Source organism: Triturus cristatus, chromosome 10 (genome assembly GCF_964204655.1).
Source record: "Triturus cristatus chromosome 10, aTriCri1.1, whole genome shotgun sequence".
NCBI classification, from domain to species: domain Eukaryota; kingdom Metazoa; phylum Chordata; class Amphibia; order Caudata; family Salamandridae; genus Triturus; species Triturus cristatus.
The window spans coordinates 855,413,943-855,439,210 of NC_140593.1; the positions used below are offsets into that span (position 1 = coordinate 855,413,943).

Sequence of the window (25,268 nt, forward strand, 5' to 3'; positions counted from 1 at the left end):
ATGGCATGACAAAAAAAAAGCTATTCACAAGAGCGACCACTGATGGATGCGGTTTACTTTGTTTCGTCTTGCAAAAGTAAAGGAAGTTTCCCATGGCTCGCTGGGTTCAAAGACCGCCTCTTCTTAAGCTTGCATTGAGATAATAAGGTTTTAGAGGGTGCACATAAAAGCAGCTCATGCACAGTGTTTCTGCCCGGTCTCGAACCGGGGACCTTTCGCGTGTTAGGCGAACGTGATGACCACTACACTACAGAAACTCACTTGCTGTGTTTTACTGTTAGAGCAAGGTTCCTCTCAAGGGTTCTCTCTACTTCTATTCTGCTGTATCAGCAGCCACTCAGAAAGCGAGGAGCAAGTGTGAAAACTGCAGAGATATCAGCCAACATACTTGCAATTAGACGTATTAAAAATTGACTTATGCAGGCATCGACAGACAAATATCTGATGCCTAAATGCCAGCAAGTACAGCTTGGGAAAGCATCACCTGGGACACACACAGACTAAGCATGAAGGCAGAAAAAGCATGGTGATCCATGTTTCTTATGAGGTTCAAAATATTTTGTGCAACAATGCGGCGAGTGTAATGAGAAATAGTCAGGCATTGTGAGTTTTGAGTAGGATTCGTATGTTTACCTCTGAAAAAGGGCTCGTCCGGGATTTGAACCCGGGACCTCTCGCACCCTAAGCGAGAATCATACCCCTAGACCAACGAGCCGAGGCACACAAGAGTCGCCTTTCGCACCGGCTCCGGGGGTTATTGGCTGCGAGTTAGTGAATGCTTCACCCAAAGCAAGCAACTGCACATGCTGCTCTCTTCTGCAATATGGTTGCTGTCTTTTCCATGGCCGTCATCGAACAAGAAATGAAAATGCCTCTATCCTTCAGACATTTTGTTTGTTCTAGGTGTATGCTCTCGGTGAGGTCAATAAAACCATTTCTGCTCTCATGCCTTGCTTTCATGAAGTAGGCCCAACCTTCAGTACACAAGGACGTGCAAACGAATAGCGTAAACTATCGTCACTTCTCTTTTTGAGCTGTCACTGATACCCCTGGAGCACAGTACGTCACGCTGGTGAGGGATAGACAGCTTCCATTATCTCAGCTTTCCTATAAATTGAGAGAGTAAATGCAAACTGTGTGAAAAACAGAAAACTGCTCTTTCTGCCCGGTCTCGAACCAGGGACCTTTCGCGTGTAAAGCGAACGTTATAACCACTACACTACAGAAACAGACACGCTTGCAGGAATCTGCTTGGCATGTAGTGGGCTGGAATGCACAGACCAAGGGCCAATGTCCATGAAGCTCAAAGTTGGACCCTCCTTACCCGATCTCTTTCTTTGGAAGAAAGGAACGAGGACCCCTTTTATTCCAAAAGGCGATTTTAAAACCATACCTGAAACCACACTCGAAAAACACTTTGCATTTAATTTTCCTACACTGATGGTCCACCCCAGAAAAGCAGTTGCAAAGAAGTCCGGCACTGAAATTCTATACGCCAAAAGTGGGAAATAGCGTAGAGGGAAAGGAACTTTCTCACCATACACGGCGTCTTATAGCATTGAAAAGAAGAAATGGCCCTATATAATAAGAAGCCTAAAAATAATTCCACAGCATGGGCTCGTCCGGGATTTGAATCCGGGACCTCTCGCACCCGAAGCGAGAATCATACCCCTAGACCAACGAGCCTGATTCCCCAGTTGGCATTTTAAGCAATTTCTGATGCGTCTTTCAGAAACAAAGCAGGGCTATTTGGCTGCTCTCTCTCTATGTGAACCACAAAAAGTCATGTTTTCTCTCAAGGTGTTGTTTTTTTCTCTCTTGCAAGGAAGGGATCAGTCGATATCCTAGCTGCCAGAGAGCAGAAAAAAGGCGCTGATGAGAACTGTGGCACTTTCTGGCACTTGTACTCCTCTGCAAGTCCTGGACACTTGCCCCATAGACTTCCACCCCAGATGCAAGGGAGGGCCTGCCAATTCTTGCTCCTAAGACAGAGGCATTTGATTCTTGGATTCAAACACGCTCACTCAGCGCTCGATCAGGCTCGATCAGGCGAGATTTATATGAGTGGCTCGCAGGACTGAAACACTAACCTGGGAGCCCCAGGGTGGCTGAATTCCCAGGATGGCCATTTTTGGGCAAGTCACCTCCTTTCCTCCTGCCTCAATCTAGAATTGGCTGCAAATCACAAGATAGAGTTCAATGTCCGTGTGTACTGCCTACTCCCAGATACCTCTCCGTCTTCCTTATGTAAATTAAAATTCGCAAGGGGGGACCAATGACAATCTGCTCCTCCCACATAACCAGGAAGCCCTGTTGAACATGTCTGCCTGTGTTGTTGCAGGGACAGTGCCTTCTCCGCCCAAAAGGTGGCAGGAGAGCCTCACAACAAAGATGGGATCAACTGCTTAATGAGAAACCAGCACGGCAGTTTGTGTGATGGAGTGCAAATTTAACGGAAGGTGTGCCTGAGGTGTCCCTTCCAGGAATACATGGAATTGTGATTGAGGGCCCAGCCTGATCGTTGGTGGATTTCTCGTCATATGTTACAGGTCCGTGCAAAGATTGTGGTGTGTGGGGAATGCACTGCAAAAAACAGGACGATTTAAGGGTGTAAAAGAAACCTGTCAGAAGCGGGATTTGAACCCACGCCTCCATGAGGAGACCAGAAGTCTCAGTTGCACTGAAGATCAAGCTCTCTTGAGTCTGGCGCCTTAGACCACTCGGCCAGCCTGACAGCCCTGGGTGTGCACAGATCTGACTCTTCTGACTGCACCTGCCAATGTTTGCACTTACAACGTTCACAGCAATGTCACAAGTGTAAAGACCCCACAATACAACATGGCATGACAAAAAAAAAGCTAGGCACAAGAGCGACCACTGATGGATGCGGATTACTTTGTTTCGTCTTGCAAAAGTAAAGGAAGTTTCCCATGGCTCGCTGGGTTCAAGGACCGCCTCTTCTTAAGCTTGCATTGAGATAATAAGGTTTTAGAGGGTGCACATAAAAGCAGCTCATGCACAGTGTTTCTGCCCGGTCTCGAAACGGGGACCTTTCACGTGTTAGGCGAACGTGATGACCACTACACTACAAAAACTCACTTGCTGTGTTTTACTGTTAGAGCAAGGTTCCTCTCAAGGGTTCTCTCTACTTCTATTCTGCTGTATCAGCAGCCACTCAGAAAGCGAGGAGCAAGTGTGAAAACTGCAGAGATATCAGCCAACATACTTGCAATTAGACGTATTAAAAATTGACTTATGCAGGCATCGACAGACAAATATCTGATGCCTAAATGCCAGCAAGTACAGCTTGGGAAAGCATCACCTGGGACACACACAGACTAAGCATGAAGGCAGAAAAAGCATGGTGATCCATGTTTCTTATGAGGTTCAAAATATTTTGTGCAACAATGCGGCGAGTGTAATGAGAAATAGTCAGGCATTGTGAGTTTTGAGTAGGATTCGTATGTTTACCTCTGAAAAAGGGCTCGTCCGGGATTTGAACCCGGGACCTCTCGCACCCTAAGCGAGAATCATACACCTAGACCAACGAGCCGAGGCACACAAGAGTCGCCTTTCGCACCGGCTCCGGGGGTTATTGGCAGCGAGTTAGTGAATGCTTCACCCAAAGCAAGCAACTGCACATGCTGCTCTCTTCTGCAATATGGTTGCTGTCTTTTCCATGGCCGTCATCGAACAAGAAATGAAAATGCCTCTATCCTTCAGACATTTTGTTTGTTCTAGGTGTATGCTCTCGGTGAGGTCAATAAAACCATTTCTGCTCTCATGCCTTGCTTTCATGAAGTAGGCCCAACCTTCAGTACACAAGGACGTGCAAACGAATAGTGCAAACTATCGTCACTTCTCTTTTTGAGCTGTCACTGATACCCCTGGAGCACAGTACGTCACGCTGGTGAGGGATAGACAGCTTCCATTATCTCAGCTTTCCTATAAATTGAGAGAGTAAATGCAAACTGTGTGAAAAACAGAAAACTGCTCTTTCTGCCCGGTCTCGAACCAGGGACCTTTCGCGTGTAAAGCGAACGTGATAACCACTACACTACAGAAACAGACACGCTTGCAGGAATCTGCTTGGCATGTAGTGGGCTGGAATGCACAGACCAAGGGCCAATGTCCATGAAGCTCAAAGTTGGACCCTCCTTACCCGATCTCTTTCTTTGGAAGAAAGGAACGAGGACCCCTTTTATTCCAAAAGGCGATTTTAAAACCATACCTGAAACCACACTAGAAAAACACTTTGCATTTAATTTTCCTACACTGATGGTCCACCCCAGAAAAGCAGTTGCAAAGAAGTCCGGCACTGAAATTCTATACGCCAAAAGTGGGAAATAGCGTAGAGGGAAAGGAACTTTCTCACCATACACGGCGTCTTATAGCATTGAAAAGAAGAAATGGCCCTATATAATAAGCAGCCTAAAAATAATTCCACAGCATGGGCTCGTCCGGGATTTGAATCCGGGACCTCTCGCACCCGAAGCGAGAATCATACCCCTAGACCAACGAGCCTGATTCCCCAGTTGGCATTTTAAGCAATTTCTGATGCGTCTTTCAGAAACAAAGCAGGGCTATTTGGCTGCTCTCTCTCTATGTGAACCACAAAAAGTCATGTTTTCTCTCAAGGTGTTGTTTTTTTCTCTCTTGCAAGGAAGGGATCAGTCGATATCCTAGCTGCCAGAGAGCAGAAAAAAGGCGCTGATGAGAACTGTGGCACTTTCTGGCACTTGTACTCCTCTGCAAGTCCTGGACACTTGCCCCATAGACTTCCACCCCAGATGCAAGGGAGGGCCTGCCAATTCTTGCTCCTAAGACAGAGGCATTTGATTCTTGGATTCAAACACGCTCACTCAGCGCTCGATCAGGCTCGATCAGGCGAGATTTATATGAGTGGCTCGCAGGACTTAATCACTAACCTGGGAGCCCCAGGGTGGCTGAATTCCCAGGATGGCCATTTTTGGGCAAGTCACCTCCTTTCCTCCTGCCTCAATCTAGAATTGGCTGCAAATCACAAGATAGAGTTCAATGTCCGTGTGTACTGCCTACTCCCAGATACCTCTCTGTCTTCCTTATGTAAATTAAAATTCGCAAGGGGGGACCAATGACAATCTGCTCCTCCCACATAACCATGAAGCCCTGTTGAACATGTCTGCCTGTGTTGTTGCAGGGACAGTGCCTTCTCCGCCCAAAAGGTGGCAGGAGAGCCTCACAACAAAGATGGGATCAACTGCTTAATGAGAAACCAGCACGGCAGTTTGTGTGATGGAGTGCAAATTTAACTGAAGGTGTGCCTGAGGTGTCCCTTCCAGGAATACATGGAATTGTGATTGAGGGCCCAGCCTGATCGTTGGTGGATTTCTCGTCATATGTTACAGGTCCGTGCAAAGATTGTGGTGTGTGGGGAATGCACTGCAAAAAACAGGACGATTTAAGGGTGTAAAAGAAACCTGTCAGAAGTGGGATTTGAACCCACGCCTCCATGAGGAGACCAGAAGTCTCAGTTGCACTGAAGATCAAGCTCTCTTGAGTCTGGCGCCTTAGACCACTCGGCCATCCTGACAGCCCTGGATGTGCACAGATCTGACTCTTCTGACTGCACCTGCCAATGTTTGCACTTACAACGTTCACAGCAATGTCACAAGTGTAAAGACCCCACAATACAACATGGCATGACAAAAAAAAAGCTATTAACAAGAGCGACCACTGATGGATGCGGTTTACTTTGTTTCGTCTTGCAAAAGTAAAGGAAGTTTCCCATGGCTCGCTGGGTTCAAAGACCGCCTCTTCTTAAGCTTGCATTGAGATAATAAGGTTTTAGAGGGTGCACATAAAAGCAGCTCATGCACAGTGTTTCTGCCCAGTCTCGAACCGGGGACCTTTCGCGTGTTAGGCGAACGTGATGACCACTACACTACAGAAACTCACTTGCTGTGTTTTACTGTTAGAGCAAGGTTCCTCTCAAGGGTTCTCTCTACTTCTATTCTGCTGTATCAGCAGCCACTCAGAAAGCGAGGAGCAAGTGTGAAAACTGCAGAGATATCAGCCAACATACTTGCAATTAGACGTATTAAAAATTGACTTATGCAGGCATCGACAGACAAATATCTGATGCCTAAATGCCAGCAAGTACAGCTTGGGAAAGCATCACCTGGGACACACACAGACTAAGCATGAAGGCAGAAAAAGCATGGTGATCCATGTTTCTTATGAGGTTCAAAATATTTTGTGCAACAATGCGGCGAGTGTAATGAGAAATAGTCAGGCATTGTGAGTTTTGAGTAGGATTAGTATGTTTACCTCTGAAAAAGGGCTCGTCCGGGATTTGAACCCGGGACCTCTCGCACCCTAAGCGAGAATCATACCCCTAGACCAACGAGCCGAGGCACACAAGAGTCGCCTTTCGCACCGGCTCCGGGGGTTATTGGCAGCGAGTTAGTGAATGCTTCACCCAAAGCAAGCAACTGCACATGCTGCTCTCTTCTGCAATATGGTTGCTGTCTTTTCCATGGCCGTCATCGAACAAGAAATGAAAATGCCTCTATCCTTCAGACATTTTGTTTGTTCTAGGTGTATGCTCTCGGTGAGGTCAATAAAACCATTTCTGCTCTCATGCCTTGCTTTCATGAAGTAGGCCCAACCTTTAGTACACAAGGACGTGCAAACGAATAGCGCAAACTATCGTCACTTCTCTTTTTGAGCTGTCACTGATACCCCTGGAGCACAGTACGTCACGCTGGTGAGGGATAGACAGCTTCCATTATCTCAGCTTTCCTATAAATTGAGAGAGTAAATGCAAACTGTGTGAAAAACAGAAAACTGCTCTTTCTGCCCGGTCTCGAACCAGGGACCTTTCGCGTGTAAAGCGAACGTGATAACCACTACACTACAGAAACAGACACACTTGCAGGAATCTGCTTGGCATGTAGTGGGCTGGAATGCACAGACCAAGGGCCAATGTCCATGAAGCTCAAAGTTGGACCCTCCTTACCCGATCTCTTTCTTTGGAAGAAAGGAACGAGGACCCCTTTTATTCCAAAAGGCGATTTTAAAACCATACCTGAAACCACACTAGAAAAACACTTTGCATTTAATTTTCCTACACTGATGGTCCACCCCAGAAAAGCAGTTGCAAAGAAGTCCGGCACTGAAATTCTATACGCCAAAAGTGGGAAATAGCGTAGAGGGAAAGGAACTTTCTCACCATACACGGCGTCTTATAGCATTGAAAAGAAGAAATGGCCCTATATAATAAGAAGCCTAAAAATAATTCCACAGCATGGGCTCGTCCGGGATTTGAATCCGGGACCTCTCGCACCCGAAGCGAGAATCATACCCCTAGACCAACGAGCCTGATTCCCCAGTTGGCATTTTAAGCAATTTCTGATGCGTCTTTCAGAAACAAAGCAGGGCTATTTGGCTGCTCTCTCTCTATGTGAACCACAAAAAGTCATGTTTTCTCTCAAGGTGTTGTTTTTTTCTCTCTTGCAAGGAAGGGATCAGTCGATATCCTAGCTGCCAGAGAGCAGAAAAAAGGCGCTGATGAGAACTGTGGCACTTTTTGGCACTTGTACTCCTCTGCAAGTCCTGGACACTTGCCCCATAGACTTCCACCCCAGATGCAAGGGAGGGCCTGCCAATTCTTGCTCCTAAGACAGAGGCATTTGATTCTTGGATTCAAACACGCTCACTCAGCGCTCGATCAGGCTCGATCAGGCGAGATTTATATGAGTGGCTCGCAGGACTGAAACACTAACCTGGGAGCCCCAGGGTGGCTGAATTCCCAGGATGGCCATTTTTGGGCAAGTCACCTCCTTTCCTCCTGCCTCAATCTAGAATTGGCTGCAAATCACAAGATAGAGTTCAATGTCCGTGTGTACTGCCTACTCCCAGATACCTCTCTGTCTTCCTTATGTAAATTAAAATTCGCAAGGGGGGACCAATGACAATCTGCTCCTCCCACATAACCAGGAAGCCCTGTTGAACATGTCTGCCTGTGTTGTTGCAGGGACAGTGCCTTCTCCGCCCAAAAGGTGGCAGGAGAGCCTCACAACAAAGATGGGATCAACTGCTTAATGAGAAACCAGCACGGCAGTTTGTGTGATGGAGTGCAAATTTAACGGAAGGTGTGCCTGAGGTGTCCCTTCCAGGAATACATGGAATTGTGATTGAGGGCCCAGCCTGATCGTTGGTGGATTTCTCGTCATATGTTACAGGTCCGTGCAAAGATTGTGGTGTGTGGGGAATGCACTGCAAAAAACAGGACGATTTAAGGGTGTAAAAGAAACCTGTCAGAAGTGGGATTTGAACCCACGCCTCCATGAGGAGACCAGAAGTCTCAGTTGCACTGAAGATCAAGCTCTCTTGAGTCTGGCGCCTTAGACCACTCGGCCATCCTGACAGCCCTGGGTGTGCACAGATCTGACTCTTCTGACTGCACCTGCCAATGTTTGCACTTACAACGTTCACAGCAATGTCACAAGTGTAAAGACCCCACAATACAACATGGCATGACAAAAAAAAAGCTAGGCACAAGAGCGACCACTGATGGATGCGGATTACTTTGTTTCGTCTTGCAAAAGTAAAGGAAGTTTCCCATGGCTCGCTGGGTTCAAGGACCGCCTCTTCTTAAGCTTGCATTGAGATAATAAGGTTTTAGAGGGTGCACATAAAAGCAGCTCATGCACAGTGTTTCTGCCCGGTCTCGAACCGGGGACCTTTCGCGTGTTAGGCGAACGTGATGACCACTACACTACAGAAACTCACTTGCTGTGTTTTACTGTTAGAGCAAGGTTCCTCTCAAGGGTTCTCTCTACTTCTATTCTGCTGTATCAGCAGCCACTCAGAAAGCGAGGAGCAAGTGTGAAAACTGCAGAGATATCAGCCAACATACTTGCAATTAGACGTATTAAAAATTGACTTATGCAGGCATCGACAGACAAATATCTGATGCCTAAATGCCAGCAAGTACAGCTTGGGAAAGCATCACCTGGGACACACACAGACTAAGCATGAAGGCAGAAAAAGCATGGTGATCCATGTTTCTTATGAGGTTCAAAATATTTTGTGCAACAATGCGGCGAGTGTAATGAGAAATAGTCAGGCATTGTGAGTTTTGAGTAGGATTCGTATGTTTACCTCTGAAAAAGGGCTCGTCCGGGATTTGAACACGGGACCTCTCGCACCCTAAGCGAGAATCATACCCCTAGACCAACGAGCCGAGGCACACAAGAGTCGCCTTTCGCACCGGCTCCCTTGGTTATTGGCAGCGAGTTAGTGAATGCTTCACCCAAAGCAAGCAACTGCACATGCTGCTCTCTTCTGCAATATGGTTGCTGTCTTTTCCATGGCCGTCATCGAACAAGAAATGAAAATGCCTCTATCCTTCAGACATTTTGTTTGTTCTAGGTGTATGCTCTCGGTGAGGTCAATAAAACCATTTCTGCTCTCATGCCTTGCTTTCATGAAGTAGGCCCAACCTTCAGTACACAAGGACGTGCAAACGAATAGCGCAAACTATCGTCACTTCTCTTTTTGAGCTGTCACTGATACCCCTGGAGCACAGTACGTCACGCTGGTGAGGGATAGACAGCTCCCATTATCTCAGCTTTCCTATAAATTGAGAGAGTAAATGCAAACTGTGTGAAAAACAGAAAGCTGCTGTTTCTGCCCGGTCTCGAACCAGGGACCTTTCGCGTGTAAAGCGAACGTGATAACCACTACACTACAGAAACAGACACGCTTGCAGGAATCTTCTTGGCATGTAGTGGGCTGGAATGCACAGACCAAGGGCCAATGTCCATGAAGCTCAAAGTTGGACCCTCCTTACCCGATCTCTTTCTTTGGAAGAAAGGAACGAGGACCCCTTTTATTCCAAAAGGCGATTTTAAAACCATACCTGAAACCACACTAGAAAAACACTTTGCATTTAATTTTCCTACACTGATGGTCCACCCCAGAAAAGCAGTTGCAAAGAAGTCCGGCACTGAAATTCTATACGCCAAAAGTGGGAAATAGCGTAGAGGGAAAGGAACTTTCTCACCATACACGGCGTCTTATAGCATTGAAAAGAAGAAATGGCCCTATATAATAAGCAGCCTAAAAATAATTCCACAGCATGGGCTCGTCCGGGATTTGAACCCGGGACCTCTCGCACCCGAAGCGAGAATCATACCCCTAGACCAACGAGCCTGATTCCCCATTCGGCATTTTAAGCAATTTCTGATGCGTCTTTCAGAAACAAAGCAGGGCTATTTGGCTGCTCTCTCTCTATGTGAACCACAAAAAGTCATGTTTTCTCTCAAGGTGTTGTTTTTTTCACTCTTGCAAGGAAGGGATCAGTCGATATCCTAGCTGCCAGAGAGCAGAAAAAAGGCGCTGATGAGAACTGCAGGCACTTTCTGGCACTTGTACTCCTCTGCAAGTCCTGGACACTTGCCCCATAGACTTCCACCCCAGATGCAAGGGAGGGCCTGCCAATTCTTGCTCCTAAGACAGAGGCATTTGATTCTTGGATTCAAACACGCTCACTCAGCGCTCGATCAGGCTCGATCAGGCGAGATTTATATGAGTGGCTCGCAGGACTGAAACACTAACCTGGGAGCCCCAGGGTGGCTGAATTCCCAGGATGGCCATTTTTGGGCAAGTCACCTCCTTTCCTCCTGCCTCAATCTAGAATTGGCTGCAAATCACAAGATAGAGTTCAATGTCCTTGTGTACTGCCTACTCCCAGATACCTCTCTGTCTTCCTTATGTAAATTAAAATTCGCAAGGGGGGACCAATGACAATCTGCTCCTCCCACATAACCAGGAAGCCCTGTTGAACATGTCTGCCTGTGTTGTTGCAGGGACAGTGCCTTCTCCGCCCAAAAGGTGGCAGGAGAGCCTCACAACAAAGATGGGATCAACTGCTTAATGAGAAACCAGCACGGCAGTTTGTGTGATGGAGTGCAAATTTAACTGAAGGTGTGCCTGAGGTGTCCCTTCCAGGAATACATGGAATTGTGATTGAGGGCCCAGCCTGATCGTTGGTGGATTTCTCGTCATATGTTACAGGTCCGTGCAAAGATTGTGGTGTGTGGGGAATGCACTGCAAAAAACAGGACGATTTAAGGGTGTAAAAGAAACCTGTCAGAAGTGGGATTTGAACCCACGCCTCCATGAGGAGACCAGAAGTCTCAGTTGCACTGAAGATCAAGCTCTCTTGAGTCTGGCGCCTTAGACCACTCGGCCATCCTGACAGCCCTGGATGTGCACAGATCTGACTCTTCTGACTGCACCTGCCAATGTTTGCACTTACAACGTTCACAGCAATGTCACAAGTGTAAAGACCCCACAATACAACATGGCATGACAAAAAAAAAAGCTATTCACAAGAGCGACCACTGATGGATGCGGATTACTTTGTTTCGTCTTGCAAAAGTAAAGGAAGTTTCCCATGGCTCGCTGGGTTCAAAGACCGCCTCTTCTTAAGCTTGCATTGAGATAATAAGGTTTTAGAGGGTGCACATAAAAGCAGCTCATGCACAGTGTTTCTGCCCGGTCTCGAACCGGGGACCTTTCGCGTGTTAGGCGAACGTGATGACCACTACACTACAGAAACTCACTTGCTGTGTTTTACTGTTAGAGCAAGGTTCCTCTCAAGGGTTCTCTCTACTTCTATTCTGCTGTATCAGCAGCCACTCAGAAAGCGAGGAGCAAGTGTGAAAACTGCAGAGATATCAGCCAACATACTTGCAATTAGACGTATTAAAAATTGACTTATGCAGGCATCGACAGACAAATATCTGATGCCTAAATGCCAGCAAGTACAGCTTGGGAAAGCATCACCTGGGACACACACAGACTAAGCATGAAGGCAGAAAAAGCATGGTGATCCATGTTTCTTATGAGGTTCAAAATATTTTGTGCAACAATGCGGCGAGTGTAATGAGAAATAGTCAGGCATTGTGAGTTTTGAGTAGGATTCGTATGTTTACCTCTGAAAAAGGGCTCGTCCGGGATTTGAACCCGGGACCTCTCGCACCCTAAGCGAGAATCATACCCCTAGACCAACGAGCCGAGGCACACAAGAGTTGCCTTTCGCACCGGCTCCGGGGGTTATTGGCAGCGAGTTAGTGAATGCTTCACCCAAAGCAAGCAACTGCACATGCTGCTCTCTTCTGCAATATGGTTGCTGTCTTTTCCATGGCCGTCATCGAACAAGAAATGAAAATGCCTCTATCCTTCAGACATTTTGTTTGTTCTAGGTGTATGCTCTCGGTGAGGTCAATAAAACCATTTCTGCTCTCATGCCTTGCTTTCATGAAGTAGGCCCAACCTTCAGTACACAAGGACGTGCAAACGAATAGCGCAAACTATCGTCACTTCTCTTTTTGAGCTGTCACTGATACCCCTGGAGCACAGTACGTCACGCTGGTGAGGGATAGACAGCTTCCATTATCTCAGCTTTCCTATAAATTGAGAGAGTAAATGCAAACTGTGTGAAAAACAGAAAACTGCTCTTTCTGCCCGGTCTCGAACCAGGGACCTTTCGCGTGTAAAGCGAACGTGATAACCACTACACTACAGAAACAGACACACTTGCAGGAATCTGCTTGGCATGTAGTGGGCTGGAATGCACAGACCAAGGGCCAATGTCCATGAAGCTCAAAGTTGGACCCTCCTTACCCGATCTCTTTCTTTGGAAGAAAGGAACGAGGACCCCTTTTATTCCAAAAGGCGATTTTAAAACCATACCTGAAACCACACTAGAAAAACACTTTGCATTTAATTTTCCTACACTGATGGTCCACCCCAGAAAAGCAGTTGCAAAGAAGTCCGGCACTGAAATTCTATACGCCAAAAGTGGGAAATAGCGTAGAGGGAAAGGAACTTTCTCACCATACACGGCGTCTTATAGCATTGAAAAGAAGAAATGGCCCTATATAATAAGAAGCCTAAAAATAATTCCACAGCATGGGCTCGTCCGGGATTTGAATCCGGGACCTCTCGCACCCGAAGCGAGAATCATACCCCTAGACCAACGAGCCTGATTCCCCAGTTGGCATTTTAAGCAATTTCTGATGCGTCTTTCAGAAACAAAGCAGGGCTATTTGGCTGCTCTCTCTCTATGTGAACCACAAAAAGTCATGTTTTCTCTCAAGGTGTTGTTTTTTTCTCTCTTGCAAGGAAGGGATCAGTCGATATCCTAGCTGCCAGAGAGCAGAAAAAAGGCGCTGATGAGAACTGTGGCACTTTTTGGCACTTGTACTCCTCTGCAAGTCCTGGACACTTGCCCCATAGACTTCCACCCCAGATGCAAGGGAGGGCCTGCCAATTCTTGCTCCTAAGACAGAGGCATTTGATTCTTGGATTCAAACACGCTCACTCAGCGCTCGATCAGGCTCGATCAGGCGAGATTTATATGAGTGGCTCGCAGGACTGAAACACTAACCTGGGAGCCCCAGGGTGGCTGAATTCCCAGGATGGCCATTTTTGGGCAAGTCACCTCCTTTCCTCCTGCCTCAATCTAGAATTGGCTGCAAATCACAAGATAGAGTTCAATGTCCTTGTGTACTGCCTACTCCCAGATACCTCTCTGTCTTCCTTATGTAAATTAAAATTCGCAAGGGGGGACCAATGACAATCTGCTCCTCCCACATAACCAGGAAGCCCTGTTGAACATGTCTGCCTGTGTTGTTGCAGGGACAGTGCCTTCTCCGCCCAAAAGGTGGCAGGAGAGGCTCACAACAAAGATGGGATCAACTGCTTAATGAGAAACCAGCACGGCAGTTTGTGTGATGGAGTGCAAATTTAACTGAAGGTGTGCCTGAGGTGTCCCTTCCAGGAATACATGGAATTGTGATTGAGGGCCCAGCCTGATCGTTGGTGGATTTCTCGTCATATGTTACAGGTCCGTGCAAAGATTGTGGTGTGTGGGGAATGCACTGCAAAAAACAGGACGATTTAAGGGTGTAAAAGAAACCTGTCAGAAGTGGGATTTGAACCCACGCCTCCATGAGGAGACCAGAAGTCTCAGTTGCACTGAAGATCAAGCTCTCTTGAGTCTGGCGCCTTAGACCACTCGGCCATCCTGACAGCCCTGGATGTGCACAGATCTGACTCTTCTGACTGCACCTGCCAATGTTTGCACTTACAACGTTCACAGCAATGTCACAAGTGTAAAGACCCCACAATACAACATGGCATGACAAAAAAAAAAGCTATTCACAAGAGCGACCACTGATGGATGCGGATTACTTTGTTTCGTCTTGCAAAAGTAAAGGAAGTTTCCCATGGCTCGCTGGGTTCAAAGACCGCCTCTTCTTAAGCTTGCATTGAGATAATAAGGTTTTAGAGGGTGCACATAAAAGCAGCTCATGCACAGTGTTTCTGCCCGGTCTCGAACCGGGGACCTTTCGCGTGTTAGGCGAACGTGATGACCACTAAACTACAGAAACTCACTTGCTGTGTTTTACTGTTAGAGCAAGGTTCCTCTCAAGGGTTCTCTCTACTTCTATTCTGCTGTATCAGCAGCCACTCAGAAAGCGAGGAGCAAGTGTGAAAACTGCAGAGATATCAGCCAACATACTTGCAATTAGACGTATTAAAAATTGGCTTATGCAGGCATCGACAGACAAATATCTGATGCCTAAATGCCAGCAAGTACAGCTTGGGAAAGCATCACCTGGGACACACACAGACTAAGCACGAAGGCAGAAAAAGCATGGTGATCCATGTTTCTTATGAGGTTCAAAATATTTTGTGCAACAATGCGGCGAGTGTAATGAGAAATAGTCAGGCATTGTGAGTTTTGAGTAGGATTCGTATGTTTACCTCTGAAAAAGGGCTCGTCCGGGATTTGAACCCGGGACCTCTCGCACCCTAAGCGAGAATCATACCCCTAGACCAACGAGCCGAGGCACACAAGAGTCGCCTTTCGCACCGGCTCCGGGGGTTATTGGCAGCGAGTTAGTGAATGCTTCACCCAAAGCAAGCAACTGCACATGCTGCTCTCTTCTGCAATATGGTTGCTGTCTTTTCCATGGCCGTCATCGAACAAGAAATGAAAATGCCTCTATCCTTCAGACATTTTGTTTGTTCTAGGTGTATGCTCTCGGTGAGGTCAATAAAACCATTTCTGCTCTCATACCTTGCTTTCATGAAGTAGGCCCAACCTTCAGTACACAAGGACGTGCAAACGAATAGCGCAAACTATCGTCACTTCTCTTTTTGAGCTGTCACTGATACCCCTGGAGCACAGTACGTCACGCTGGTGAGGGATAGACAGCTTCCATTATCTCAGCTTTCCTATAAATTGAGAGAGTAAATGCAAACTGTGTGAAAAACAGAAAACTGCTCTTTCTGCCCGGTCTCGAACCAGGGACCTTTCGCGTGTAAAGCGAACGTGATAACCACTACACTACAGAAACAGACACACTTGCAGGAATCTGCTTGGCATGTAGTGGGCTGGAATGCACAGACCAAGGGCCAATGTCCATGAAGCTCAAAGTTGGACCCTCCTTACCCGATCTCTTTCTTTGGAAGAAAGGAACGAGGACCCCTTTTATTCCAAAAGGCGATTTTAAAACCATACCTGAAACCACACTAGAAAAACACTTTGCATTTAATTTTCCTACACTGATGGTCCACCCCAGAAAAGCAGTTGCAAAGAAGTCCGGCACTGAAATTCTATACGCCAAAAGTGGGAAATAGTGTAGAGGGAAAGGAACTTTCTCACCATACACGGCGTCTTATAGCATTGAAAAGAAGAAATGGCCCTATATAATAAGAAGCCTAAAAATAATTCCACAGCATGGGCTCGTCCGGGATTTGAATCCGGGACCTCTCGCACCCGAAGCGAGAATCATACCCCTAGACCAACGAGCCTGATTCCCCAGTTGGCATTTTAAGCAATTTCTGATGCGTCTTTCAGAAACAAAGCAGGGCTATTTGGCTGCTCTCTCTCTATGTGAACCACAAAAAGTCATGTTTTCTCTCAAGGTGTTGTTTTTTTCTCTCTTGCAAGGAAGGGATCAGTCGATATCCTAGCTGCCAGAGAGCAGAAAAAAGGCGCTGATGAGAACTGTGGCACTTTTTGGCACTTGTACTCCTCTGCAAGTCCTGGACACTTGCCCCATAGACTTCCACCCCAGATGCAAGGGAGGGCCTGCCAATTCTTGCTCCTAAGACAGAGGCATTTGATTCTTGGATTCAAACACGCTCACTCAGCGCTCGATCAGGCTCGATCAGGCGAGATTTATATGAGTGGCTCGCAGGACTGAAACACTAACCTGGGAGCCCCAGGGTGGCTGAATTCCCAGGATGGCCATTTTTGGGCAAGTCACCTCCTTTCCTCCTGCCTCAATCTAGAATTGGCTGCAAATCACAAGATAGAGTTCAATGTCCGTGTGTACTGCCTACTCCCAGATACCTCTCTGTCTTCCTTATGTAAATTAAAATTCGCAAGGGGGGACCAATGACAATCTGCTCCTCCCACATAACCAGGAAGCCCTGTTGAACATGTCTGCCTGTGTTGTTGCAGGGACAGTGCCTTCTCCGCCAAAAAGGTGGCAGGAGAGCCTCACAACAAAGATGGGATCAACTGCTTAATGAGAAACCAGCACGGCAGTTTGTGTGATGGAGTGCAAATTTAACGGAAGGTGTGCCTGAGGTGTCCCTTCCAGGAATACATGGAATTGTGATTGAGGGCCCAGCCTGATCGTTGGTGGATTTCTCGTCATATGTTACAGGTCCGTGCAAAGATTGTGGTGTGTGGGGAATGCACTGCAAAAAACAGGACGATTTAAGGGTGTAAAAGAAACCTGTCAGAAGTGGGATTTGAACCCACGCCTCCATGAGGAGACCAGAAGTCTCAGTTGCACTGAAGATCAAGCTCTCTTGAGTCTGGCACCTTAGACCACTCGGCCATCCTGACAGCCCTGGGTGTGCACAGATCTGACTCTTCTGACTGCACCTGCCAATGTTTGCACTTACAACGTTCACAGCAATGTCACAAGTGTAAAGACCCCACAATACAACATGGCATGACAAAAAAAAAGCTAGGCACAAGAGCGACCACTGATGGATGCGGATTACTTTGTTTCGTCTTGCAAAAGTAAAGGAAGTTTCCCATGGCTCGCTGGGTTCAAGGACCGCCTCTTCTTAAGCTTGCATTGAGATAATAAGGTTTTAGAGGGTGCACATAAAAGCAGCTCATGCACAGTGTTTCTGCCCGGTCTCGAACCGGGGACCTTTCGCGTGTTAGGCGAACGTGATGACCACTACACTACAGAAACTCACTTGCTGTGTTTTACTGTTAGAGCAAGGTTCCTCTCAAGGGTTCTCTCTACTTCTATTCTGCTGTATCAGCAGCCACTCAGAAAGCGAGGAGCAAGTGTGAAAACTGCAGAGATATCAGCCAACATACTTGCAATTAGACGTATTAAAAATTGACTTATGCAGGCATCGACAGACAAATATCTGATGCCTAAATGCCAGCAAGTACAGCTTGGGAAAGCATCACCTGGGACACACACAGACTAAGCATGAAGGCAGAAAAAGCATGGTGATCCATGTTTCTTATGAGGTTCAAAATATTTTGTGCAACAATGCGGCGAGTGTAATGAGAAATAGTCAGGCATTGTGAGTTTTGAGTAGGATTCGTATGTTTACCTCTGAAAAAGGGCTCGTCCGGGATTTGAACCCGGGACCTCTCGCACCCTAAGCGAGAATCATACCCCTAGACCAACGAGCCGAGGCACACAAGAGTCGCCTTTCGCACCGGCTCCGGGGGTTATTGGCAGCGAGTTAGTGAATGCTTCACCCAAAGCAAGCAACTGCACATGCTGCTCTCTTCTGCAATATGGTTGCTGTCTTTTCCATGGCCGTCATCGAACAAGAAATGAAAATGCCTCTATCCTTCAGACATTTTGTTTGTTCTAGGTGTATGCTCTCGGTGAGGTCAATAAAACCATTTCTGCTCTCATGCCTTGCTTTCATGAAGTAGGCCCAACCTTCAGTACACAAGGACGTGCAAACGAATAGCGCAAACTATCGTCACTTCTCTTTTTGAGCTGTCACTGATACCCCTGGAGCACAGTACGTCACGCTGGTGAGGGATAGACAGCTCCCATTATCTCAGCTTTCCTATAAATTGAGAGAGTAAATGCAAACTGTGTGAAAAACAGAAAGCTGCTGTTTCTGCCCGGTCTCGAACCAGGGACCTTTCGCGTGTAAAGCGAACGTGATAACCACTACACTACAGAAACAGACACGCTTGCAGGAATCTTCTTGGCATGTAGTGGGCTGGAATGCACAGACCAAGGGCCAATGTCCATGAAGCTCAAAGTTGGACCCTCCTTACCCGATCTCTTTCTTTGGAAGAAAGGAACGAGGACCCCTTTTATTCCAAAAGGCGATTTTAAAACCATACCTGAAACCACACTAGAAAAACACTTTGCATTTAATTTTCCTACACTGATGGTCCACCCCAGAAAAGCAGTTGCAAAGAAGTCCGGCACTGAAATTCTATACGCCAAAAGTGGGAAATAGCATAGAGGGAAAGGAACTTTCTCACCATACACGGCGTCTTATAGCATTGAAAAGAAGAAATGGCCCTATATAATAAGCAGCCTAAAAATAATTCCACAGCATGGGCTCGTCCGGGATTTGAACCCGGGACCTCTCGCACCCGAAGCGAGAATCATACCCCTAGACCAACGAGCCTGATTCCCCATTCGGCATTTTAAGCAATTTCTGATGCGTCTTTCAGAAACAAAGCAGGGCTATTTGGCTGCTCTCTCTCTATGTGAACCACAAAAAGTCATGTTTTCTCTCAAGGTGTTGTTTTTTTCACTCTTGCAAGGAAGGGATCAGTCGATATCCTAGCTGCCAGAGAGCAGAAAAAAGGCGCTGATGAGAACTGCAGGCACTTTCTGGCACTTGTACTCCTCTGCAAGTCCTGGACACTTGCCCCATAGACTTCCACCCCAGATGCAAGGGAGGGCCTGCCAATTCTTGCTCCTAAGACAGAGGCATTTGATTCTTGGATTCAAACACGCTCACTCAGCGCTCGATCAGGCTCGATCAGGCGAGATTTATATGAGTGGCTCGCAGGACTGAAACACTAACCTGGGAGCCCCAGGGTGGCTGAATTCCCAGGATGGCCATTTTTGGGCAAGTCACCTCCTTTCCTCCTGCCTCAATCTAGAATTGGCTGCAAATCACAAGATAGAGTTCAATGTCCTTGTGTACTGCCTACTCCCAGATACCTCTCTGTCTTCCTTATGTAAATTAAAATTCGCAAGGGGGGACCAATGACAATCTGCTCCTCCCACATAACCAGGAAGCCCTGTTGAACATGTCTGCCTGTGTTGTTGCAGGGACAGTGCCTTCTCCGCCCAAAAGGTGGCAGGAGAGCCTCACAACAAAGATGGGATCAACTGCTTAATGAGAAACCAGCACGGCAGTTTGTGTGATGGAGTGCAAATTTAACTGAAGGTGTGCCTGAGGTGTCCCTTCCAGGAATACATGGAATTGTGATTGAGGGCCCAGCCTGATCGTTGGTGGATTTCTCGTCATATGTTACAGGTCCGTGCAAAGATTGTGGTGTGTGGGGAATGCACTGCAAAAAACAGGACGATTTAAGGGTGTAAAAGAAACCTGTCAGAAGTGGGATTTGAACCCACGCCTCCATGAGGAGACCAGAAGTCTCAGTTGCACTGAAGATCAAGCTCTCTTGAGTCTGGCGCCTTAGACCACTCGGCCATCCTGACAGCCCTGGATGTGCACAGATCTGACTCTTCTGACTGCACCTGCCAATGTTTGCACTTACAACGTTCACAGCAATGTCACAAGTGTAAAGACCCCACAATACAACATGGCATGACAAAAAAAAAAGCTATTCACAAGAGCGACCACTGATGGATGCGGATTACTTTGTTTCGTCTTGCAAAAGTAAAGGAAGTTTCCCATGGCTCGCTGGGTTCAAAGACCGCCTCTTCTTAAGCTTGCATTGAGATAATAAGGTTTTAGAGGGTGCACATAAAAGCAGCTCATGCACAGTGTTTCTGCCCGGTCTCGAACCGGGGACCTTTCGCGTGTTAGGCGAACGTGATGACCACTACACTACAGAAACTCACTTGCTGTGTTTTACTGTTAGAGCAAGGTTCCTCTCAAGGGTTCTCTCTACTTCTATTCTGCTGTATCAGCAGCCACTCAGAAAGCGAGGAGCAAGTGTGAAAACTGCAGAGATATCAGCCAACATACTTGCAATTAGACGTATTAAAAATTGACTTATGCAGGCATCGACAGACAAATATCTGATGCCTAAATGCCAGCAAGTACAGCTTGGGAAAGCATCACCTGGGACACACACAGACTAAGCATGAAGGCAGAAAAAGCATGGTGATCCATGTTTCTTATGAGGTTCAAAATATTTTGTGCAACAATGCGGCGAGTGTAATGAGAAATAGTCAGGCATTGTGAGTTTTGAGTAGGATTCGTATGTTTACCTCTGAAAAAGGGCTCGTCCGGGATTTGAACCCGGGACCTCTCGCACCCTAAGCGAGAATCATACCCCTAGACCAACGAGCCGAGGCACACAAGAGTCGCCTTTCGCACCGGCTCCGGGGGTTATTGGCAGCGAGTTAGTGAATGCTTCACCCAAAGCAAGCAACTGCACATGCTGCTCTCTTCTGCAATATGGTTGCTGTCTTTTCCATGGCCGTCATCGAACAAGAAATGAAAATGCCTCTATCCTTCAGACATTTTGTTTGTTCTAGGTGTATGCTCTCGGTGAGGTCAATAAAACCATTTCTGCTCTCATGCCTTGCTTTCATGAAGTAGGCCCAACCTTCAGTACACAAGGACGTGCAAACGAATAGCGCAAACTATCGTCACTTCTCTTTTTGAGCTGTCACTGATACCCCTGGAGCACAGTACGTCACGCTGGTGAGGGATAGACAGCTTCCATTATCTCAGCTTTCCTATAAATTGAGAGAGTAAATGCAAACTGTGTGAAAAACAGAAAACTGCTCTTTCTGCCCGGTCTCGAACCAGGGACCTTTCGCGTGTAAAGCGAACGTGATAACCACTACACTACAGAAACAGACACACTTGCAGGAATCTGCTTGGCATGTAGTGGGCTGGAATGCACAGACCAAGGGCCAATGTCCATGAAGCTCAAAGTTGGACCCTCCTTACCCGATCTCTTTCTTTGGAAGAAAGGAACGAGGACCCCTTTTATTCCAAAAGGCGATTTTAAAACCATACCTGAAACCACACTAGAAAAACACTTTGCATTTAATTTTCCTACACTGATGGTCCACCCCAGAAAAGCAGTTGCAAAGAAGTCCGGCACTGAAATTCTATACGCCAAAAGTGGGAAATAGCGTAGAGGGAAAGGAACTTTCTCACCATACACGGCGTCTTATAGCATTGAAAAGAAGAAATGGCCCTATATAATAAGAAGCCTAAAAATAATTCCACAGCATGGGCTCGTCCGGGATTTGAATCCGGGACCTCTCGCACCCGAAGCGAGAATCATACCCCTAGACCAACGAGCCTGATTCCCCAGTTGGCATTTTAAGCAATTTCTGATGCGTCTTTCAGAAACAAAGCAGGGCTATTTGGCTGCTCTCTCTCTATGTGAACCACAAAAAGTCATGTTTTCTCTCAAGGTGTTGTTTTTTTCTCTCTTGCAAGGAAGGGATCAGTCGATATCCTAGCTGCCAGAGAGCAGAAAAAAGGCGCTGATGAGAACTGTGGCACTTTTTGGCACTTGTACTCCTCTGCAAGTCCTGGACACTTGCCCCATAGACTTCCACCCCAGATGCAAGGGAGGGCCTGCCAATTCTTGCTCCTAAGACAGAGGCATTTGATTCTTGGATTCAAACACGCTCACTCAGCGCTCGATCAGGCTCGATCAGGCGAGATTTATATGAGTGGCTCGCAGGACTGAAACACTAACCTGGGAGCCCCAGGGTGGCTGAATTCCCAGGATGGCCATTTTTGGGCAAGTCACCTCCTTTCCTCCTGCCTCAATCTAGAATTGGCTGCAAATCACAAGATAGAGTTCAATGTCCTTGTGTACTGCCTACTCCCAGATACCTCTCTGTCTTCCTTATGTAAATTAAAATTCGCAAGGGGGGACCAATGACAATCTGCTCCTCCCACATAACCAGGAAGCCCTGTTGAACATGTCTGCCTGTGTTGTTGCAGGGACAGTGCCTTCTCCGCCCAAAAGGTGGCAGGAGAGGCTCACAACAAAGATGGGATCAACTGCTTAATGAGAAACCAGCACGGCAGTTTGTGTGATGGAGTGCAAATTTAACTGAAGGTGTGCCTGAGGTGTCCCTTCCAGGAATACATGGAATTGTGATTGAGGGCCCAGCCTGATCGTTGGTGGATTTCTCGTCATATGTTACAGGTCCGTGCAAAGATTGTGGTGTGTGGGGAATGCACTGCAAAAAACAGGACGATTTAAGGGTGTAAAAGAAACCTGTCAGAAGTGGGATTTGAACCCACGCCTCCATGAGGAGACCAGAAGTCTCATTTGCACTGAAGATCAAGCTCTCTTGAGTCTGGCGCCTTAGACCACTCGGCCATCCTGACAGCCCTGGATGTGCACAGATCTGACTCTTCTGACTGCACCTGCCAATGTTTGCACTTACAACGTTCACAGCAATGTCACAAGTGTAAAGACCCCACAATACAACATGGCATGACAAAAAAAAAAGCTATTCACAAGAGCGACCACTGATGGATGCGGATTACTTTGTTTCGTCTTGCAAAAGTAAAGGAAGTTTCCCATGGCTCGCTGGGTTCAAAGACCGCCTCTTCTTAAGCTTGCATTGAGATAATAAGGTTTTAGAGGGTGCACATAAAAGCAGCTCATGCACAGTGTTTCTGCCCGGTCTCGAACCGGGGACCTTTCGCGTGTTAGGCGAACGTGATGACCACTACACTACAGAAACTCACTTGCTGTGTTTTACTGTTAGAGTATGAAAAATAGGGGATTGATTCAATAAGGGTACCAGAGGCCAGAATCAATAAACTATTATAAACATATGTTTACCTCTGAACCCATAAATCACAAGTAATATTTGATCATCAGTCCTTTTTATTTGGCTGAGAGAACCAATATCATTTTGCTTTTTTCACAATTTTCTATATACAGGGTAAACTCTACAACAATAGGCTCCTATTTTTTTGCTATTCACACAAAAATCCTGTACATAATATTTACATTTATTTACACAGACATATACAAAAAACAAATAATATGACTTTATGTAGCTAAGTTGTACACCGTTAGTTTTTTCATAAGAGAAAAGTCCAATATTCTATACCCTTGGGGCCTTAAGCTAATTGTTCCTCAAGATAGTTAGATTTTGCTGGTCCTGAGCAGAGTCAGTAACAAAGTTTGCGATGTTCAGGCAAGGGGTAACCTTATCTTAATTAGGTTCCTTTTATTTAGGGGAGGGAAAAAAAAAAAAAAAAGGAAGTTGTTTCCACTGTCCCTGTTTTTTCAGGATCTCTGCTAGACTGGTTTTTATATATAGCCTACGCGTTTCGACCTTTATATGGACCTACAAAGTCGTGGAAAGGTCTTCTTCAGGGCTTGCTTTGCTGTGATATGGACATGTGATCTTGCCGGTCTCCTGCAAAAATAACAGTGAACCTTATTTAGGGTGTGCGATCGTGTAAGTTATGCTAGATCTGGTGAATCATGATCAAAGTTACGTACCTATATTCTTGTTTAGCCTATGTGGCTCAAACCGGAGGTGTTTTCTTGGCCTGTAATAACGTAAATGTGTCTGTATTAGTGCTTCATTTGGCACAAAGCTAGAATAGTTTATGCTCTATTGCCTCGTTATTAGTGGGCACCTACCAGGCTGTTTTCCAAATCGATGGAGGATGCCTGTACGTGTCTTTGCTGTTATTTCTTATGTTGTTGTTAAATGGATTCCAAAAGCCGTTTGAAGTTTTCTAAAAAAGAGCGGGGGGGAAAAATCGTCATGTTTGGGTTGTTATTCTGACAGTCCTCTGTTCCTTTCTTTGCATGCTCCAACACCCGTGTTCAAGGGGAAAGGGGTTTTTTTTAAGTTATGTAGTGGCTGTACAGCGTACTCCATAGCTCCTGGTTCTGACTTTTATATTACTTCATGCGTTAGTATTACTCGGTGTAAGCTATGGGTCAGTTCTCATTTACACCATTTTGGACACCGCCGTGAAGTTAATGTGAACGGTAGTCTCCGTTATTTTAAAAGCAACTTACGATTTTTTCAGAGGGAGAAGGCTTGAAGTTCCTTTTTCGCTCTTCGTGATCCTCGCGGTCTCGTTCTTCGTAATCCTCGCGTTCTCGCTGCTGTGGAGCCGTCAGCGCTTCCTGGGTTGGTTCGTCCTCGTAACTTGACTGGTGCATGACGTCGCTACGTCATTGCGTGGTTTGTTACTTGGGATTTCATTGGGCTATCGTCATTTGACAGCGGGATTTTTTGGCGTCCGTGTAACCATGGTAGAGTGTGTTTTTTTCATTTAATGAAACAATAAAGCATCGTGTGGAATGGCTCCGTTGTTTAGCCGAGTGTACTCTCAAAGCGACCCATTATTTACACATGTCTTCTATCGACTTAGCTTGTGTAAATTTCTTTTTATCGGTATGTTGAGCTGACAGCGGCGTTAATCTTGTTTGGAATTAGTTTAGGGGAACAATAAAGTTTTCCAATTCCCGGATAGCAATGGATAAATGCCGGTATTGTTGTCTGACCCCATTATCGTCAAGGTTACATCTCCCAAGTGGTTCTTGAGGTATCCGAGCAGATGTATTGCTGGCTAGTGATCTTATAGTATTTGGTTCTCCTCTTAAAGGGTATTTCGACTCTTATCTTCTTTTTTCGTGAGTTACGTTAGGGTATGATCTTGGTGGTGGATGGAGGCAAAGCTTGAGTTTAAGGTGGTTATATTATATTCCCGAGTTCTGTCATCTCGTTAAGGCCATTGTCCATTGTATTCAGTAACATTATCATTCTGGCTTCTGTCCTAGACAGGCGTGATTCCATGTTACTTCCTTTTATATGGCGTAATACTGTCCATTTAATTTCATCTGGTCCATGATTTTTTTCGGTACAGTGTGACACCATGGGTGCATTGGGTGTCCTGCATCTGATGCGTGACCTGTGTTGGGAGATCCTGTTTTTTATGGCTTGTGATGTTTTTCCGACGTATGCTAAAGAGCACGGGCACACCACGCAGTATACAACATTATGGGTGTT

General features: G+C 46.4%; 22 non-coding genes across 22 annotated transcripts; all 22 read right to left on the reverse strand.

The window, feature by feature from the left end:
- Positions 1 to 184: 184 nt before the first annotated feature.
- On the reverse strand, positions 185 to 257 carry TRNAV-AAC (transfer RNA valine (anticodon AAC)). Its single transcript has one exon. It is a non-coding gene; the product is annotated as a tRNA-Val (tRNA).
- Positions 258 to 643: 386 nt separating this feature from the next.
- On the reverse strand, positions 644 to 715 carry TRNAP-AGG (transfer RNA proline (anticodon AGG)). The gene has a single exon. It is a non-coding gene; the product is annotated as a tRNA-Pro (tRNA).
- Positions 716 to 5,460: 4,745 nt separating this feature from the next.
- Positions 5,461 to 5,572, reverse strand: TRNAL-CAA (transfer RNA leucine (anticodon CAA)). Its single transcript has 2 exons — positions 5,535 to 5,572; positions 5,461 to 5,506 (listed from the first exon to the last, which is right to left on the reverse strand). It is a non-coding gene; the product is annotated as a tRNA-Leu (tRNA).
- A 747-nt stretch (positions 5,573 to 6,319) lies between these two features.
- On the reverse strand, positions 6,320 to 6,391 carry TRNAP-AGG (transfer RNA proline (anticodon AGG)). The gene has a single exon. It is a non-coding gene; the product is annotated as a tRNA-Pro (tRNA).
- Positions 6,392 to 8,298: 1,907 nt separating this feature from the next.
- TRNAL-CAA (transfer RNA leucine (anticodon CAA)) lies at positions 8,299 to 8,410 on the reverse strand. Its single transcript has 2 exons — positions 8,373 to 8,410; positions 8,299 to 8,344 (listed from the first exon to the last, which is right to left on the reverse strand). It is a non-coding gene; the product is annotated as a tRNA-Leu (tRNA).
- Positions 8,411 to 8,698: 288 nt separating this feature from the next.
- TRNAV-AAC (transfer RNA valine (anticodon AAC)) lies at positions 8,699 to 8,771 on the reverse strand. The gene has a single exon. It is a non-coding gene; the product is annotated as a tRNA-Val (tRNA).
- An 899-nt stretch (positions 8,772 to 9,670) lies between these two features.
- TRNAV-UAC (transfer RNA valine (anticodon UAC)) lies at positions 9,671 to 9,743 on the reverse strand. The gene has a single exon. It is a non-coding gene; the product is annotated as a tRNA-Val (tRNA).
- A 385-nt stretch (positions 9,744 to 10,128) lies between these two features.
- TRNAP-CGG (transfer RNA proline (anticodon CGG)) lies at positions 10,129 to 10,200 on the reverse strand. Its single transcript has one exon. It is a non-coding gene; the product is annotated as a tRNA-Pro (tRNA).
- A 937-nt stretch (positions 10,201 to 11,137) lies between these two features.
- TRNAL-CAA (transfer RNA leucine (anticodon CAA)) lies at positions 11,138 to 11,249 on the reverse strand. The gene is made up of 2 exons: positions 11,212 to 11,249; positions 11,138 to 11,183 (listed from the first exon to the last, which is right to left on the reverse strand). It is a non-coding gene; the product is annotated as a tRNA-Leu (tRNA).
- A 289-nt stretch (positions 11,250 to 11,538) lies between these two features.
- On the reverse strand, positions 11,539 to 11,611 carry TRNAV-AAC (transfer RNA valine (anticodon AAC)). Its single transcript has one exon. It is a non-coding gene; the product is annotated as a tRNA-Val (tRNA).
- Positions 11,612 to 11,997: 386 nt separating this feature from the next.
- TRNAP-AGG (transfer RNA proline (anticodon AGG)) lies at positions 11,998 to 12,069 on the reverse strand. Its single transcript has one exon. It is a non-coding gene; the product is annotated as a tRNA-Pro (tRNA).
- A 1,907-nt stretch (positions 12,070 to 13,976) lies between these two features.
- Positions 13,977 to 14,088, reverse strand: TRNAL-CAA (transfer RNA leucine (anticodon CAA)). Its single transcript has 2 exons — positions 14,051 to 14,088; positions 13,977 to 14,022 (listed from the first exon to the last, which is right to left on the reverse strand). It is a non-coding gene; the product is annotated as a tRNA-Leu (tRNA).
- A 748-nt stretch (positions 14,089 to 14,836) lies between these two features.
- TRNAP-AGG (transfer RNA proline (anticodon AGG)) lies at positions 14,837 to 14,908 on the reverse strand. The gene has a single exon. It is a non-coding gene; the product is annotated as a tRNA-Pro (tRNA).
- A 2,307-nt stretch (positions 14,909 to 17,215) lies between these two features.
- Positions 17,216 to 17,288, reverse strand: TRNAV-AAC (transfer RNA valine (anticodon AAC)). The gene has a single exon. It is a non-coding gene; the product is annotated as a tRNA-Val (tRNA).
- A 386-nt stretch (positions 17,289 to 17,674) lies between these two features.
- TRNAP-AGG (transfer RNA proline (anticodon AGG)) lies at positions 17,675 to 17,746 on the reverse strand. The gene has a single exon. It is a non-coding gene; the product is annotated as a tRNA-Pro (tRNA).
- Positions 17,747 to 18,187: 441 nt separating this feature from the next.
- Positions 18,188 to 18,260, reverse strand: TRNAV-UAC (transfer RNA valine (anticodon UAC)). Its single transcript has one exon. It is a non-coding gene; the product is annotated as a tRNA-Val (tRNA).
- Positions 18,261 to 18,645: 385 nt separating this feature from the next.
- TRNAP-CGG (transfer RNA proline (anticodon CGG)) lies at positions 18,646 to 18,717 on the reverse strand. Its single transcript has one exon. It is a non-coding gene; the product is annotated as a tRNA-Pro (tRNA).
- Positions 18,718 to 19,654: 937 nt separating this feature from the next.
- Positions 19,655 to 19,766, reverse strand: TRNAL-CAA (transfer RNA leucine (anticodon CAA)). Its single transcript has 2 exons — positions 19,729 to 19,766; positions 19,655 to 19,700 (listed from the first exon to the last, which is right to left on the reverse strand). It is a non-coding gene; the product is annotated as a tRNA-Leu (tRNA).
- A 289-nt stretch (positions 19,767 to 20,055) lies between these two features.
- On the reverse strand, positions 20,056 to 20,128 carry TRNAV-AAC (transfer RNA valine (anticodon AAC)). The gene has a single exon. It is a non-coding gene; the product is annotated as a tRNA-Val (tRNA).
- A 386-nt stretch (positions 20,129 to 20,514) lies between these two features.
- On the reverse strand, positions 20,515 to 20,586 carry TRNAP-AGG (transfer RNA proline (anticodon AGG)). The gene has a single exon. It is a non-coding gene; the product is annotated as a tRNA-Pro (tRNA).
- Positions 20,587 to 22,493: 1,907 nt separating this feature from the next.
- TRNAL-CAA (transfer RNA leucine (anticodon CAA)) lies at positions 22,494 to 22,605 on the reverse strand. The gene is made up of 2 exons: positions 22,568 to 22,605; positions 22,494 to 22,539 (listed from the first exon to the last, which is right to left on the reverse strand). It is a non-coding gene; the product is annotated as a tRNA-Leu (tRNA).
- A 289-nt stretch (positions 22,606 to 22,894) lies between these two features.
- Positions 22,895 to 22,967, reverse strand: TRNAV-AAC (transfer RNA valine (anticodon AAC)). Its single transcript has one exon. It is a non-coding gene; the product is annotated as a tRNA-Val (tRNA).
- Between the last annotated feature and the right edge of the window lie 2,301 nt (positions 22,968 to 25,268).